The sequence below is a fragment of the Mytilus trossulus genome, chromosome 6, assembly GCF_036588685.1.
Source record: "Mytilus trossulus isolate FHL-02 chromosome 6, PNRI_Mtr1.1.1.hap1, whole genome shotgun sequence".
In the NCBI taxonomy this organism is placed as follows: Eukaryota; Metazoa; Mollusca; class Bivalvia; order Mytilida; family Mytilidae; genus Mytilus; species Mytilus trossulus.
The window spans coordinates 8,814,364-8,832,166 of NC_086378.1; positions in this window are offsets into that span (position 1 = coordinate 8,814,364).

Consider the following 17,803-nt stretch of genomic DNA (forward strand, 5'->3'; position numbering starts at 1 on the left):
TGAAAAATGTGTGTAACCGATTTAACGTTGACTTGGACTGCGAATTTGAAAATAATATATTTGTGAAATCACATTCTACAAGATGACATATTTTGTAAGTACTTTAACCTTTGATTCTAATAATTCTAATACTAGTATCTTTGACATGCATTTTATAGCTGACTATGCGGTATGGGCTTTGCTCAATGTTGACGGCCGTACGGTGACATATAGTTGTAAATGTCTGTGTCATTTTGGTCTCTTGTGGACAGTTGTCTCATTCGCAATCATACCACATCTTCTCTTTTATATTTATATAGCTATTACTTAAAACTGGCATATGTACATGTTCCAGGCTCTTGCCGCTGAAAGAGGTCTCCTTTCAAGTTTGAAAATATGTTAATAGGTCGGAAAAACTATCAGAAATATATATGATAAAAAAAATCAGTAAAGTTCCCAATACTCTTTTTGTGAACTTTCTTGCTATTCCCGAGTGTGTTTTAATCGAAGAATTTTCTCTCTAATGACACTATGGTTATGTTAACCAGGATTGCAATTTAATATTTACGGAAGACTTGCGTTTCGTCTTAAAAAAAAGGCTCATTAGAATAGTGCGCTCGAATCAAAAAATTAGAAAAAGGCAAAATAAAGTACAAAGTTGAAGAGAATTGAGGATCAACATACCTAAAAGTTTTCCCAATTTCATCCTCCGTAAGGTTATCTATTCCTGAGATAAAAAGCCTTAGTGTTTCAAAAATACAAAATTTTGTTAACTTTAAATTTATAATTATGAACATATCAATGATAACTCTTCCATCCTTCAATTGCAGACCACACAAAACCTAAACAATTCAAGTGCACTTATAAATTAAATGATGAAATGATGTAAAGCAAGACTTAAGTTAGCGTGCTTGCTTTTTTTTTTTTTTTATTGTACAATCATTATGATAACACCAAATTTAATTCAAATATAATAATTATATAAATTCAGGTTAAACTATGCCGATACATATTGTTTAAAGATGTCAATCTTATTAACAAAATTTGTATAAACAATTATACAAACAAAGCAAGCAAGTAAACCAAAGTTTTGCTTTACATGCATTAGGAAACTAGCTGTAAAGCCTTAATTTAGCCGACTTGCTCAAACAATAGATAAAGTAAGAGACGGATTTGATAAAATTTAACATATGGAGGAAAGTTTGGGTTTAAAACACTCTAAATAAATTCAATAGAAATTTCATTTATTTCAAATGTATTCCATTTAATTTCTTATAAATCGTATAGGGATCTTTATCCTTGTTTTTTTATCCATTTCCATATACTTGTATTTTTTTTTATCCATTTCCATGACTATTTAACTTATTCCAATATTATCATTATTGTTAAAAATAACAGATCATGGTTATTAAAAAAAAAAGATAAGAAAATTTTCCGTATCAACATAGTTTGTATAGTTAACTAGTCGGATAAAACAACCGTACGATTGACAAGATATCGACACGCAATTACGACTACATCGGGTTACTGTAGTTTTGTTCCTTAGACATATATTGGGTGCAAAGCGGAGAGGGTAACAAAATGGCCGACCGGAGAGAATTGATACTCTAAATTCAAAATCGATGGTGATCTCTTATCTAGCAGAATTAAACTTTAATATTCATGCATTTGAGCATTTTTATACAGAATGAACATAATATCAATTTTTTATTTTTTTTGAAGTTTCCCTTTAATGAAAATTCCCAATCATCACAATAAAAAGGGTGAAACAGCTTGTATACTTTGAGCTTTCGAACTAAATGGTAACCCCAACCCCCAACATAGAATGGTTCAAATTTTGAGTTGGAGCCGTTAGACTGCTCTATAATTTGATATAATTTGTCTCGGTGGATCCAGGGGGGTTCCGGGGGTTGGACCCCCTTTTTTTGGCCGATCAATGCATTTGAATAGAGCATATACTTGGACCCCCCCCTTTTACTCTGGGTTGGGACCCCCTTTTTTAAAATGGCTGGATCCGCGCCTGATTGCAGTACACTGCACTGTGAGTATTTGTTAGATACTCACGCGCGATTTTATCATTTAAAGGAAATGCTTCACGAAATAACTAAGATCAGTTTATGTGTACTCGTAACACAAAGAAGAAAAGATTGGGCTGCCTCTCTTCAATTGTGTCTAGTTACCAAAGTAAAATCAAAATTTATAATTCTCTGACAATGCACCTGGTGATATATTGTATATGTCATTCCAACACTTACACTTGTTCTTTTATTTGTGTGGTTATTTAATGACCATTAATTTTAATTCAAAGCTTGGTCAGTTGGATTTGCATCCTTCATTTTCCAGTACTCCAGAATTTCTACATACATATCACAGTAAGTAATTAAAATTGTGTGTTAAACGTCAATGCGAAAGCAAAAAATCCATAATTTTTTTTAGAGGGGCACATATGTTTCTTTCGTCTGACAGCAGGTATACACCACAGTTATCGTAAATTATAAAAACATATATAAAAAAATCGAAAAGAAACCATTATTTTTTTTAACACAAAACAGAGAAAAGAACTGATAAATGCGGGGAATCCATGCGCCTTTCCTCCCTGATGTTTCGATATTTTAAAAAAAAAAATATTCTTTTATCCATGTTAACACGTGAAAACTACACCAGTGAGTTCCATATATGTCATAAACTTACAGCTGGTCCTGAATATGCATGAAGTATTTGCCACTGGACTTTAAACAACCAACAATCAATCACACTACAACTTATAGTATATATAGTTGTGAAATACAAAATGTATATTATAATTATACAATTAGCCAAATAAATAGAATACAATGATACACACTACTTTATATACTAAGTAACTGACATAATTTAAAGGAATAATCTCTAAACTATACAAGTAGAGAAGCGAAAAGTTTCTTTTGAATAGTAAACAAACTTCCGAACAGTACATGTTTTTTAATGATTTTCCCTACGGCGCTCAAATATTTTGCATGGTCTTTTAGTGTTTAGACATATGACATTGTAAGAACTTTTAACGTATAACAGATTCAAATTCGTTATTTTGTTCAATATAAGAAAAACAAAGACATGTATATTAAAAACTGACGGTCAGACATCACTATTTAAATACGTGTATACACAAATTCATTAGTTCTTTATTAACGTTTAGCCCTACAACACCTTTTTATTAAGAATGATGATGAGAGTAATTGTAAAATATAATAGGCATGTTCTTTCTTACGTTATGGATCATTGATTTTGTTACCTGTTGACCCGGTTGATTACTAGCACGTGCCATTGAACTCGACCATTTTATATTTTATATAGACGAATAATTTAGTAGTTCCTCAGCAAAACAAGAAAAGAAATAAAGAATCAACAGAAGATTTAATCCTTATTTATCTTTTAATTAACCAAAATATACTTCAAATTATAATTATATTAAAATACATGTATATTAATCTAAAATGCATTATCGAGTAGAAGGGGCGCAACTCGTGGTATCAAACCGATATACTGAACGGATCTAAACAGGGTCTGAAAATTTTGAACGTAATTTTGTATCCATGGTCTGTTTTGGTCTGACACTATCTTAACGGGTCTAAACAGCCCGCTAGACGATTCAGTCTTTTCCGTCTGAACATGCCTTAACGAACTGATTTACCTGATGCGGCTATCGATCGTAACGCAGTCTTAACGGTCTAAAATGTCTCGACGATTTCCTCTAGCGGTAAATCCAGTCAATCAAGATGTGATCAGACCAAAATGACCGTTTCAGACTGGAATCGTGCTACTAGTGATTTGTCGGGGAAAAAGCAAATGAGAAAAAAAAACCTCCCACTATAAATTATTAACATCCACCTTTATAAATATTATCTATCCTTGTACAAATGTACCTGTACATGTAGTCCTTATCGATCTATATATCTATACCTCTCACCATATATAATTATTTGAATAAAGTATGTTTTTATCATTTTTTATTTCTCACAAAGGCTACCTGTATTTATTAAGCAGTTTCAATTTTATCGTACATCACGTCTTTTGTTATGTTAATTTCAATTACATTAAATTTCTGGTCGAGTGAACATTTACCACGTGCGATTTGTTAAAGGGATGTGTACATTTAGTTCATTCATAAATAAAATGGATTAATGATTTTGATTCCCAATAAGGATTAGTTTCAAAGATATGGTGAGTAAATATTTGTTTATAATATGATACATCATGTCTTGTTACAATTAGATGATATACATGAATACATAAACAACAGAAATTACATGTAGGGAGTTGAGAGCAGTGTACATATTATTGTTCAATCAGTATCAAAGAGGTGATTGCACTGACCTGACCACGCAAATTATGAAAAAATATAAAAAAATGTCACACATAGTGGAAAAGGCTTCTATCTTCGTATTCGTTTCAAGATATTTGTGCAAAAACTGCATTTCATGTTTTATCATATTTAAAATCATCGCTTTACTTATCCCTTTCTTTTGATATTTTGCGATATTTCTAGTTTTCCAGATAACCCATTTCGTGATTATAAGCACCGTATCTAAAATTTGGGTATAGGATGCATCTGCATTAATGACCCCAAAAATTATACTTATTTCCGATTTTTGTAATTTTTGGATATTTAATTTTGAACAAAATTCCCTTATTTTCTCAAAAATTTCCCACCAAACGTGTTCCACCAGTTTACAATAAATAAAAAGATGAAATAGTGATTCTTTTTCATTGCAAAAGTGACACTTCCCGTTTGAGCGATTCATTTTTTGTAATTTTTCTTCAGTGTAAATTATATTATGTAGTAACTTCCATTGAAATTGTTTAATTTTCCTGTTAGCTAAATTGTTATTCAAAGTTTCCCAAATGTAATCCCATGGTAGTTCCTTCCCAAAATGTAAATTCCACTTCAACTGACTATTTGGAGCTGTTTTATTCTCATAAAAGTATCTAATATCTTTAAGGCATAATTTTTTGGCATCAACGACAACTCCATTTTTTATAGATTGACAAGAATCTATTATTTGTATAGGTCTATCAGAATGACTTTGTATGCTGAAATCTGTTTTTAAAACGTCAATTTGTTGAGGTGTTAACGAAGATTTAATGCGACTATATTGTGCAATCCAATTCCTTTTATCTTTAAGACTTTTAAAAATATCAAAAGAAGTTTTAAAGGATTTATTGTTTAAGTCCCATATATCTTTAATTTTTTTTATTCCACTGGAGGCAAAGTTTGCATAATATAATGCATGTCCCTTGAACTTAAATTTACAATTGCCGAAAATATTTTCTTCTAAAAGGTCCTCTTTCGTGACCGATTTTTGGATTATCTGTAAGTCTGTCCAGGAAATTAAGAGTTCTTTATAATATTTGGACATTTGTATTTGCCTTAAACATATAGTGTCCGAACAAGAACATATAAAAAAATCTGTATCATATTTTTCGTCTAGTGACGTTAACCAGTATTTTCCTATTGCATTCCATTTTTGTGTTTTTGAGTTGACAATACTGTACATACTTTTCACTTGTTTTGATTTAATAAAGTTTCTTAATTTATCATTCCTATCCCCCCTTTTTCTTTCGGTAAACAGCACACTGTTCTAGCGATTGGGTTTGTTTTCCCATCCCATATAAAGGACCATATAATATTATTTATTTGTTTTTCGTATATATCCGGGATACCTCTCATTTCAATTTCGTATCCAATGACGGACAGTACAAAGGATTTAATAATTAAAACTTTTCCCGTAAATGTGAGATCTCTTGATTTCCAAACTTCCATACAGCTTTTTATTTTATTTATTTTTTCTAACCAAATTTGATCTAAGTCCACCCCGTATCCATGTAGTACCCTAGTGCTTTCACAGGACGCTTAGACCATTTAATTTTGTTAAATTTTGTTTTTTTTATTTCGCCACTTGCCTAAATACATGCCAACAGTCTTATCCATATTCATTTTAGCCCCCGAAGCATTTGCGTACAGTTTAAAAGTTTTAAATGTTTCTACGATAGACTCCTCGCTTTTATTAAAGAGTTGAGTATCGTCAGCAAACATATTTAGCTTTGTTTCAATAAAGTCCCCCGTTCTAGTAGGAAGTTTTATTCCTTTTATATTAGGGTTGTTTCTAATTGATGCTGCAAGTGGTTCTGCTTGCAGGATATATAACATCGGGGCTATTGTGCATCCTTGACGAATTGAACGGGTTATGCCTACGAATCTAGACGTAAACCCATTCGTATGAATGCACGTCTTAGCGTTAATGAAAAGCATTTTTACCCAACTCCTGAATTTTCCCCAAACCCAAATTTTAAAAAGCAAAAATCGATCCATTCCCATTCTGCCCTATCAAATGCTTTTTGTTGATCTAAAAATAATATCGCACCCTCCTCATCTTCTAACTCACAAAAATCTATAACATCTTGTAATAATCTATTGCCTTGAAAAATGTTGCGCCCTTTGACAAACCCTTTTTGATCGAAATCAATTATTTGCGGTAATACATTTTTTAACCTTTCCGCGAGTACTTTTGAAATAATTTTATAATCCGTGTTCAAAAGCGTTATAGGACGCCAATTTTTTATGTCTTCTCTCTCCCCAGACTTAAACATAAGCGTTATCATACCTCTGTATTGGGATTCACAGAGCAAATTGTTGTCAAAAATTTCTTTAATAACCGCCCCGAAGTCGTCGCTTATCAAATACCAATACGTTTTGTAAAATTCATTCACAATTCCGTCTTCCCAGGGGATTTATCAAGTTTTAAAATTTTAACGGCCTTACTTATTTCATCTAAAGATATTTCCATTTCACACATTTTTTTATTTTCCTCACTTAGTTTATGATCTATATTTTGTAATAGATTTTCTGCAGCATCCCTATCCCACCCCTCGGATGTAAATAATTGTTTGTAAAAAGACACTTGTTCTTCTAGGATAGATTCTATATCGTCCTTATACCTTCCGTCTGAACCTTTTATTCTAGTCCATAATTTTTCAGCACCCCTCTTTTTTTCGAGTTTAAAGAAGTACCCTGTTGATTTTTCGCCTTTCTCGTACCAGTTAATCTAAGACCTAATTCTGGCTGCCTCAGCTTTTTGGGGCATAATAATCTTTAACTTTTACTTTCAAATTATTTAATTCGTTTTCAGTTTTGATAGGATGGGTTCCCGTAATATTATATAACCTTTTTTCCCACTCCCTTACTTGTTTTTCTGTTATGTTTAATTGCTTTGCAACTTCTATGGTTATACTTTTTATCTTTATCTTAGTTTCCTCCCACCATTCTAGATTATTTTCGAACTGATTTTTTTTTAATTTCCAGTTCCCCCAAAAACTTTCGAACGTATTTCTAAATAAATCCGATTGAATAACTGATGAGTTCATTTTCCACGTTCCGGGACCGCGATCTGGTTCATTTGTTTTTAATTTCATGAACACACCATCATGGTCACTGAACGGAAAATAAACTAGTTTTACCTGTTGTGATTTATTTTGAAGCTCACTACTTATAAATATATAATCAATTCGTGACCTTTAATACCCCGGCAAAAAGTATATTGTTTTTCTTTAGGGTATCGCTTTCTCCACACGTCTATTAACTCATTATGTTCACCAAAAGTTTTTAATTCATGTGATCCTATGTCGTCTCGTACAGGCACTGGTTTTCGATCTAAATTTTTAATAAGCGCACAATTAAAATCTCCAACACCGATATTTCTATTGTTGTTATCAATAAGTATGTCTTTTTCAAAAAATGATTTTCTGTCACCCGATAGATTAGGAGCATAAACATTGTAAATAAAAATCCCGTTATTACCTGGGGTTTTAACATGCACAGAAATTGTTCTACCAATACTATCCCGTCCGGTTTCAGTAATTTCAAATTTAAATTTTTCAGAGAAAAGAATAGCTACCCCTTTTGAATTGCTTGATCCATGATTCCAAAAACTCTCCCCCCTTCCATTCATTTTTCCATTTCGTTTCGACATCGCTAGAGCTATGTGTTTCTTGTAAGCATATTACATCAATGTTTTTCTTTTTACACCAATAAAAAACGGCATTTCGTTTTTTCGTGTCTACCATACCATTGACATTTAAACTAACAATAGATATCGACATAATACAAAGTTATATAGTGAAATAATGCTTTCTTATGTTCATTCATTTTACGTGCTATATAATATATATATATATAAAAAAATATTTATACACAAATATATGAATAGAAAGTCTCAACAAATTTACAATCGTAATATTCATTTCTTACATATGACACCGTCACAGTTGACTGGGGTGAGCATACACCCGTAACCGTTATTTTCAACTATAATTAAGTAAACCACTTTATTCTTTTTTCCAACTTGTGAACTAGGCCGAAGCCCGCATGGGTTTCTAAAAATAATCATGGAAATTTTGTTTTCTTCGATCAAAAAAGAAAATAAACATGTTGTATACTTTACTTTTTCATGTTTTTGACAACATATTTGCAGTTTCATCGTGTAGTTAACGTTGGTGAACATACACAAGTTACAACAATTCATTGAAATATTAATCAATTTTACATTAATTACAACAATTCATTGAAATATTAATCAATTTTACATTAAAGGGTCGTAGTTCATGACATAGCCCACGTGTGTCCATGTAAATAAAAATTAACATAGGAATTTTACAAACTGTTTAAAAATAGCATTGATTTGCAAGTTATTGACAAACTTGAATTATACAGATGCATTATAGCAATTTAGATTTTGGCAACAATAAAAAAATCATGTACTATATATATTGTGAATAGTTAGTTAATATGATTTGGGCATCTTGGTAACTTGCTTCTCGCTTGAGCCAGGAGTGGAACTAGAACTTCGAATACGTTTTTTACTCGGGGTTTCATAATCACCTTCACACTCTGAATTTATAAAGTCCTCAAAAATAATCTCCATCAATTCTGTACCGGATTTGCTGATATGAACCCCACTTGGGTCATTCAAGTCAAACAGTGTACGGAACGGTGTTTTGTTTAGAGAAAATTCGTCCCATAGATCAATATATTTTAGCACTTGACTTTTTACACAGAATTTTTGTGTAAAGCTATTTACAGACCTCGCTGCTGTATTTAATGCTTGTATAGAGCTGCCCTTGCCTCTTCTGGGTAGAATGCTGCAGATACCAATGCGTGCATTTGGGTATTTGGTTTTTAGTTTATCTATGCATGTACTAAGGTTTGCCGTTATTTGCTCGGTGTCACTTCTGTGCTTACTAATGTCATTTGTCCCTAATGATAAAATCACATTAGTAACATAGTCAGAATTTACTATACTGTCAGATTCACAAACAAGTTTATCGATTTGATCAAGGGTGGTGCCTGATACCGCTATATTATTAATACTTGGGTCCTCAATTCTAATGCGACTGCAATTTGATGCACCAAATATTACTGTCTGAGGGATTGGGAGGGTACCGTTTTTTTGTTCAAACACAGTTTCAGTTGTTTTGTTTAATTCAACAATTAATTCTTCTGAGTTGTTTTCCTCGGTAAACGAGTCGTTTTTATTGGCGTCTCTGCCTTCCTGAATGTCGTGTACATATTCGCCATACATTTCTTTGTCATCAATCTGACAATCCCTTTGTATATGACCTTCTTTCCCGCACCGATAACATAGTTTTTGCAGAGTGGGGACAATCTTTTATTGTGTGTGTGGTACTATTACATCTTTAGCATTTGCGTGCCGATTGATTTTGACGGGAGGGTTTGTTTGCACATCTATAAGAAGGATGATCAGTTCTCGTACAGTACGGACACTCTGTCCTGTTATTGTCTGCGAACATCCTGACACTAAATCTCCCGTATTTGGTTGCGGTTGGAATAATTGGGATACAGTGTGTTAATTGCACATAGCGTGTACCGGTCTCGATATTCGTATCTTTAATTAGACCTCTGCGGAGGGACCCCTGCACAACATCACCAAATTTTGAAAGATGGCCACATATTGTTACATCACTCATTTCACACGGGGCATCTTTTATAGTCACATTAGTAACTTGCTGTTCTACGTCTACCATTCTGATGTAACGGTTTTTCAAGTTTATCCCTCGAGTAAGTAATGTATGTTTTGTGTTCTGGTCGTGTACTGTAACTATACATTCTTTCTCCGTAATTTGTATGGTTTGTATTTCGTTTTGGTCTACCAGAGTTTTTAGTTCATTTAATACATCAGTATGTGTAATACCCTTGGTGAAACTAATACCGAAGTGACTAGATAAGTGTCGTTTGATTTGAGCTTTATGAGCGTCTACCGCCATTATGAAAACATGTAAACAACTCACGGGTTACTCACAAAAAACACAATATATCTTCTCAAGTTATAAGGTTCCAGCAAATAAATCTATGGATTCAAGAGACAAAGTCATTACCACTATTATAATCCACAAATATCTGCCACAAGATGAGTGAATTAATGGAAATTCAATATTTTTACTCAGAGCTCTGAAAACCTGGACTTGGCACATCAAGGGCACATAACTCCTTTTGGAATAATTATTCTTTAAACATAAAAAAATATTTTATTCATATGTTTAACCCTCTGAGCTTCCCAGAGGCTTTGAATATCGTACCCCATTTTCAAAACCTACCACAATGTTGCCCTAAACACACAGTTTGAGGACGGCAGTCCCAACACCCCTTGCTTGCCAATTCTGTGTAACGCCACTTAGTCGAATGTAAAGTAAATGCAGGTGTCCTTATGCATGCAAGATGGAGAAAAGAAGAAAAGAATCAATACCTACCTGTATATACATATATAATTTGCCTTAATTTCTAAAAAGAAGCAGCAGAGAAATAGTTATTTGAGCAGACAGTAACACATCTATATTTCCTATATATATTCTATGTCTGTTAAAAATATAAACATATCATACAGTCTAAATTAAACACAAATATGTATCTCAGTTTAACTCGATGGTCCTTTACCTTTGTATTCTTTAATGGTCCATTTGGTCTCCTCAGAAACAAAAATCCTCCAAAACCTTGAATTTTTTTATTTGAATATGTAGATAGATAATTACGTCCTAGATACGGTCCCTCTTTTGATAGGCTACAACATGATACTGTATATTACAAAGTACTCTTTCAAAACGTAAAGTATAGACTATATTGCAGTTTAAATTTCATTCATTTATTCAAACCTATTTGTCGTCGACAAAACACATGAGCATAACAATTACATTTTTTTTTTTAGACGGGCCAAGTGTGCATTTTGTGTGTGTTTAATACAACGTAATTTTATACATTGTGACAATAAAGATTTGAATAGTATATTGACAATGTATTTCTTTCCCAGAATAAGCTGATTATTTCTGAAGTTTTACCACGTAATACTGCTTTTATTTTCATCAAAGCCTGAGTAAGGGAGCTATCATTTGATTTTTAGGGGGAAGGGTCTTGGATAAAATGAAAAAAAGATGGATTGAAGTAGATTGAGGACATCTTTTAAAGTTTAGAAGTTTCATAATACCAAAATAATGTCAGTATATATTAGGTCGTAATAAATGCTGGTGTGTATACTTTCAAGAAAAATACAAAAGTTTTCTTATAGGATGTATGACTCAGAATTAAATTTTACATTGAAGTTGGACTTTCAATTTCTCTATACCAACTATCATGATGAGTACAGACTGCTTCAAAAATGAGTATCAACATAAATCGGGTGCATGACATTCATTATTGATAAAAAAAAATATCACGGTAAAAACTCTGAAATTATCATGGCTATCTGTATATGTAACGCAGATAAAGTCTTTTGTAGACCAAAGCTTAGGCCGGATATCTATTATGAATTTTTTGTCATACATAAACATTAACGACCTCCAATTTTTTTTCTCCAGACAAAAACTTAAACAATGGTGTCATTAAGAACGTTGCGCTGAAGAAAAAAGTCCGCACAAGCTCATGGTATGCTAATACACGTTCATGGGGAAATTATATATGCTGTGCAACTGAATATGCAAACGATGGAAATGCAACAACCTTCTCACATACATACACTCAAAACTCTCCATACTGGATGGTAGATCTTGAAATCATCCCTTTGTAAATTTTACGGACGCCATCACGAGCTGGTTAACCGTTATGGAATAACCGTTTCACAAATGATATCGGATATGTTCCTTACGTCGTAACTACAATCCCCTTCCCTTTCATGAATATGACCTACCAAATAAGACTATTTACCAGATTTGTTATCACATAAGCCATTCGACGGGTGCCACATGTTCAGCAGGATCTACTTACGCTTCCGGAGCACCTTGGATCAGCCCAAGTTTTGGGTTGGGTTCGTGTTGTTTATTCTTTAGTTTTCTATGTTGTGTCATATGTACTGTTGTTTGTCTGTTTGTCTTTTTCATTTCTAGCCATGGCGTTGTCAGTTTATTCTAGATTTATGAGTTTGACTGTCCCTTCGGTATATTTCGTCCCTCTTTAACAGTGTTCAACAATATACAATAGTACAACTGCCTTCCCTAATGGCTACTATGGAGTCAATATGTAAGAGGTGAAGGTGTTTGATACAAATATTAGAAATATTCGAGTCAAAGTTTTGCGTGGATTATAACTCGAGTTTCCCTTGCTTGATTTGAATGAAAGTTCAACAGAGGAAATAAACCTATCATAGATATTCGGATTAAATGAGATATTTACGCCAGACGCGCGTTTCGTCTACAAAAGACTCATCAGTGACGCTCGAATCCAAAAAAATTAAGAAGGCCAAATTAAGTGCGATGTTGAACAGCATTGAGGACCAAAATTCATAAAAGATTTACCAAATACAGATAATGTTATCTATTCCTGAGGAAGAAAAGCCTGGTTATTTCAAAAAAATAATGTTTATGCAATTTAAAATGATAAATTTTTGATACTATTATCAATGTTTAAAAGTCCCGTTATATCAGGAAACACAAACGATTCCGTTTGAATAAATACATATCTATCCATTAACCCTGATTAGTTTCTCCAGAATATTAATATACTATCCCGTTATATGTTGCCCGAGAAACTAACAACTAAATAACGTTTCCCATGGAAACAATGCATATCAATCTATAATCCCTGAATAGTTGTCCTGGGAAGCTAATAACGAAATTAAAAAAGCTGAGAGACTGATGCAGTCGTCGAGCTTTAAGCGTGTATTGAGCGTACGAGAAGCGTACCTTAGCGTTCATCGGGCGTTCAAGAAACGTATGAATGCGTATGCCTAGCGTTTGTCTAACGTAGATGGAATGCACGCTACGAATCTAAATTTAAAAATGTTTTAAAATTGATGCTATACGTTTAAACTTATTTCCAACTTAAGATTGCTTATCATTAAAGAGCCATTTTAAAGCTCAGTATAAAATTCAAATATCACGGCTCAGGCTTTGTGTACATTTCCAACATATCTAAGGTTTCCATGCATTATTTCTATATTATACTAACGTTCATTCCCGGGATAGGACAGAACCACTGTGTGTTTTTGTTAGATGTATTTCAATTTGTATCAATCTGATGAGTTAAGTCTTTTCAATTGATTTTTATAGCTCGTTTTTATGTTGTACTGTTTCACTATCCAAAGTCAAGTACGAAGTTGGGGAGCATTGAGCTCCAAAATTCCTAAAAGTGTCAAATACAGCTAAGGTAATACGGCACTAGTGTCAGAAACAGTAGAATTATTCCTACCTTATTCGACTTAAAACAAACCACATAAATGAATTGTTGGTCTGATTTATAATGTGCAAAGAGCGAGATAATAAAACAACATGGGCTTATTCAAGCAAAAATTGTAGTTGTGAAAGAGGGACGAAAGATACCAGAGGGGCAGTCAAACTCATAAATCGAAAATAAACTTACAACGGCCTGGCTATAAATGAAAAAAAGACAAACAGAGAAACAAAAGTACATATGACACAACATAGAAAACTAAAGAATAAGCAACACGAACCCCATCAAAAACTAGGGGTGATCTCAGATGCTCCGGAAGAGTAAGCAGATCCTGCTCCAAATGTGGCACCCGTCGTGTTGCTTATGTGATAACAAATCCGGTAAATAGTCTAAATGAAGGCAACAGTAGTATACCGCTGTTCAAAACTCATAAATCGATGGACAAAAAACAAAATCGGGGTAACAAACTAAAACCGAGGGAAACGCATTAAATTTAAGAGGAGAACAACGACACAACACTAAAATGTAACACACACAGAAACGGACCAAGCATCAGACAAAATCCCACGAGAATAACAAATATAACATCAAAACCAAATACATGAATTTGGGATAGACAAGTATCTTGACACGTCTTATCGCAAAATGAATTTACACTAACAAAAAAGAAGAAAACAAACGACGCAAACGACTTGGTACAGGACATTTTTAAAGGGGAAAATGGTGGGTTGAACCTGGTTTTGCGGCATGCCATGCCTCCCTTATTTATGGCCATGTATCATATAACATCAAAATGACAACACAACACCACAGGTCTTCAATGTAAATAAATTGGAGAACACAATTGACAAAGAAACAAAAAAGATCAAGGTATGAAGCAGTCCTTCTAGTATCAGTAGTATTCTTAATTTCAATTTCACTGAGATATATGAGATGTAAGTATTGGCTGAAATATGGGTTATTCAATGATAGAACATCATCAAATTATCGGAAAGTAAATTTAAAGAATTTCGCAATGTCCTTTTTCTTTTTGTCTTTTAGAAGGTTCTGAATGAATTCTGCTTCATACAAGTACAAAAACAAAGCAGGGGTGCACAATTAGTACCAATTGGAATACCGACTGTCTGTTGAAATATAAATACTCCATACTCAACAAATATATTGTCGATCAAAAAGTCCAGCATTTTGATAATATCATATTCAGTATATTTTCTTGAAATTTCAGTGTGATTCTTCACAAAATATGAATTATTGTAACCCAAAACAAGAAATTTGTACAAATGTATCTACGCTTCCAATTTTTATAGAAAAAGCTCTGTTTTATGAGATTGTGAAGTCGATCTTTCAACTGAGCATGGGGAATATTAGTATATAGCGTAGATTTTTTTTTTTTTTATGTTGCTGCAAAATTGCAAAGATTGTGATCAAAGGTTAAGCAGTAGATCTTTCGAATTTTTGAGAATCCACATCTGGTTAACACCACTGGTAGAATATATCTCCTCACAATATTTTTGAATTCCATCTTTAAATGTAGAAAGAATAGTAGTCAGTACTTTAGAAATATGTTTAGTCGAACATTTTGAAGACCCAGCTATGTATCGTTCTTTATATGGAGTTTTGTGTAATTTAGGTATCCAGTATAATCAAGGCAAGTTTTTTTCGTTTTATTTGATGTTGATACCAAAAGAAAGAAGGACAGATTTATGATTTTTCAAAATTTCGTCCTTGATAAATGATGTAAAAGAATATGTAGGATTACCAGTAGTTTTATCAATTCCAAGCTCTGTAGTGAGACATTACAAATAATGGTTCTTATGAATTAGAGACAAGAAGTGTCAAAAAGTGATAAGAAGCGACAATGAATTTAATTTAGCGAGTCGACAAGAAGTGCAGGAATACTATTTAGCGACAATACATGAATAATTAAATATCATTGAAACAACTTATTCCCAATAGATATTGAAAGGGGCGGTTAAAGAACATTTTTTATATACCATTGATAGGTAAAAAAAGATTTTTTATAAACTAGAATAGGATTGTCTAGTTTTTATTGAACTTAAATAATATGTTGTATGCACACGCTAAAAATTGGAAATCAAAACAAAGATTTTCCAACTTACTTTTAAAGAATTAATTGAATCCAAACCATGCAATATAATTTTATATTCACTCCGTTACACTTACCTGATAGGTTTACATAATTGGATATTCTCTCCGGTATTTGGTCTTATCTCGCTCAAGCGCTCAGCTGATCTTTTAAAAATCATCAACATATATATCAGTTAAGCGCTTAGAACCTCAGTCTCCTTTCCGGCGAAAATGGACTCCCTTTCTACGGTTCTCAATCTGGTGAAACAAGGAGATTGGGGAATCAGTCTGGACTTAAAGGACGCATATTTACATGTCCCAATTTACAAAACACACAAGAAATATCTGAGGTTTTGTCTAAAAAACGGTCTTTCAGTAGTATGTCAGGTCAGTGTAACCCCGTTCACAAAATTCAAATTTTTGAATCAAATTATATAATTTGCTTGAGTTTCTAACACAATCTAATTAGAATATTGATCTCTGATTACGTTATACTGCACATGCAGTATAACGTAATCAGAGATCAATATTTTAATTAGATTGTTTCTAACAGTGAAGTTGGTTGTTCTCAATAGGAACATCATTAATAACATCAATTAACTAACACACCAAATGAGAATAGCTTCGTGAGAGAATAGCGATTCGCGTGTGACACGTCCCTTGTTTCTTATTGTCGTTTCGTCACTAAATTATTATTCTTGCCGCTTTTTGTCGCTACACTTCTTCTTGTCTCTAGTTAATGAGACCCACCAGTTCCGTCCTTAACTTCCGTTTCTACACTGCAAAACACACATTTTCAATTAAGACAATTAACGATGTCTAGTCCGTGTTGTTGTACGTGTACCTGAGTGTCATTTAAGAGGAGGACATGCATTTCCAAATGACTTGATAAGAAGGAAAAGTTGGATCAACGCCATGCTCGTACGTAGATTGTCACGATGAAATCGTAGAGCCCATCTCAATCATCTGTTGTTTGCAAGGCACATTTGACCAAAAACGACTTCGTGAAGGAAACTATTCATGGTGCAACTGTATATTCTTTAAGAAATGTATACTATCATTTATATAATCGCCAATAAAAAAACAAAGTCTGTTTGCAACCGTTTTAGAAAAAATAAAGGGGGGTTAATTCAAGACGTCATAATTGTTGAGATTACGATTCAATGTGTGGTGTTTGAGATTTTTTGGTGAATGCTACAATAATACGGTTTACCTACAAGAGGTATATGATACTGAGAATTATTTTAGCAGTAATTATGTTAATTTATAATGTAATGACAGGAATGCATAAGCCTGTGCCTCATACTCATAGGCTTTCTTGAAAACTATCAATGCAATGACAATGTAAACAGGAACAAAACAATAACATGAATGATTCTCTCTCCTATATTATAGTTATTTAGGTATGTGTGCTGCATAAGTCTTTCACAAGTTTCAAAAAAGTTAATGTTATAAAACTTTTCCGGGCACAAACCCACCTTTGAGAGATTTATGTCTACTTCCATTCACGGCATATTTTCATGCACTATTTGCAAGAAAGAGAGTGAATGGTTTTCAAAAATAACTAGAGGCCCTTGGTCTATGTGAATATTAAACAAAGGAAGCAGATGGATTCATGACAAAATTGTGTTTTGGTGATGTTGATAATAGTTATCAAAGGTACCAGGATTATAAGTTTGTAAATTTACTTTACTGAACATTCTTGCTCAATAACTGCTTAGGGGGTCAATTACCATTTCCGTTATGTTGACTTATTTGTAAATCTTACTTTGCTGAACATTACTGATGTTTAAGGTTTATCTCTATCTATAATAAAACTCAAGGTAATAACCAAAAACAGCAAAATTACCTTTAAATTACCAACTCAGGGGCAGCAACCTAACAACAGGTGGTCCGACTCATCTCAAAAATTCAGGGCAGATAGATCATGAGCTGATAAACAGTTTTATCCACATGTCAGATTTGCTCTAAATGCTTTGGTTTTTGAGTAATAAGCCAAAAACTGCATTTTACCTCAATGCCATGGCGGCC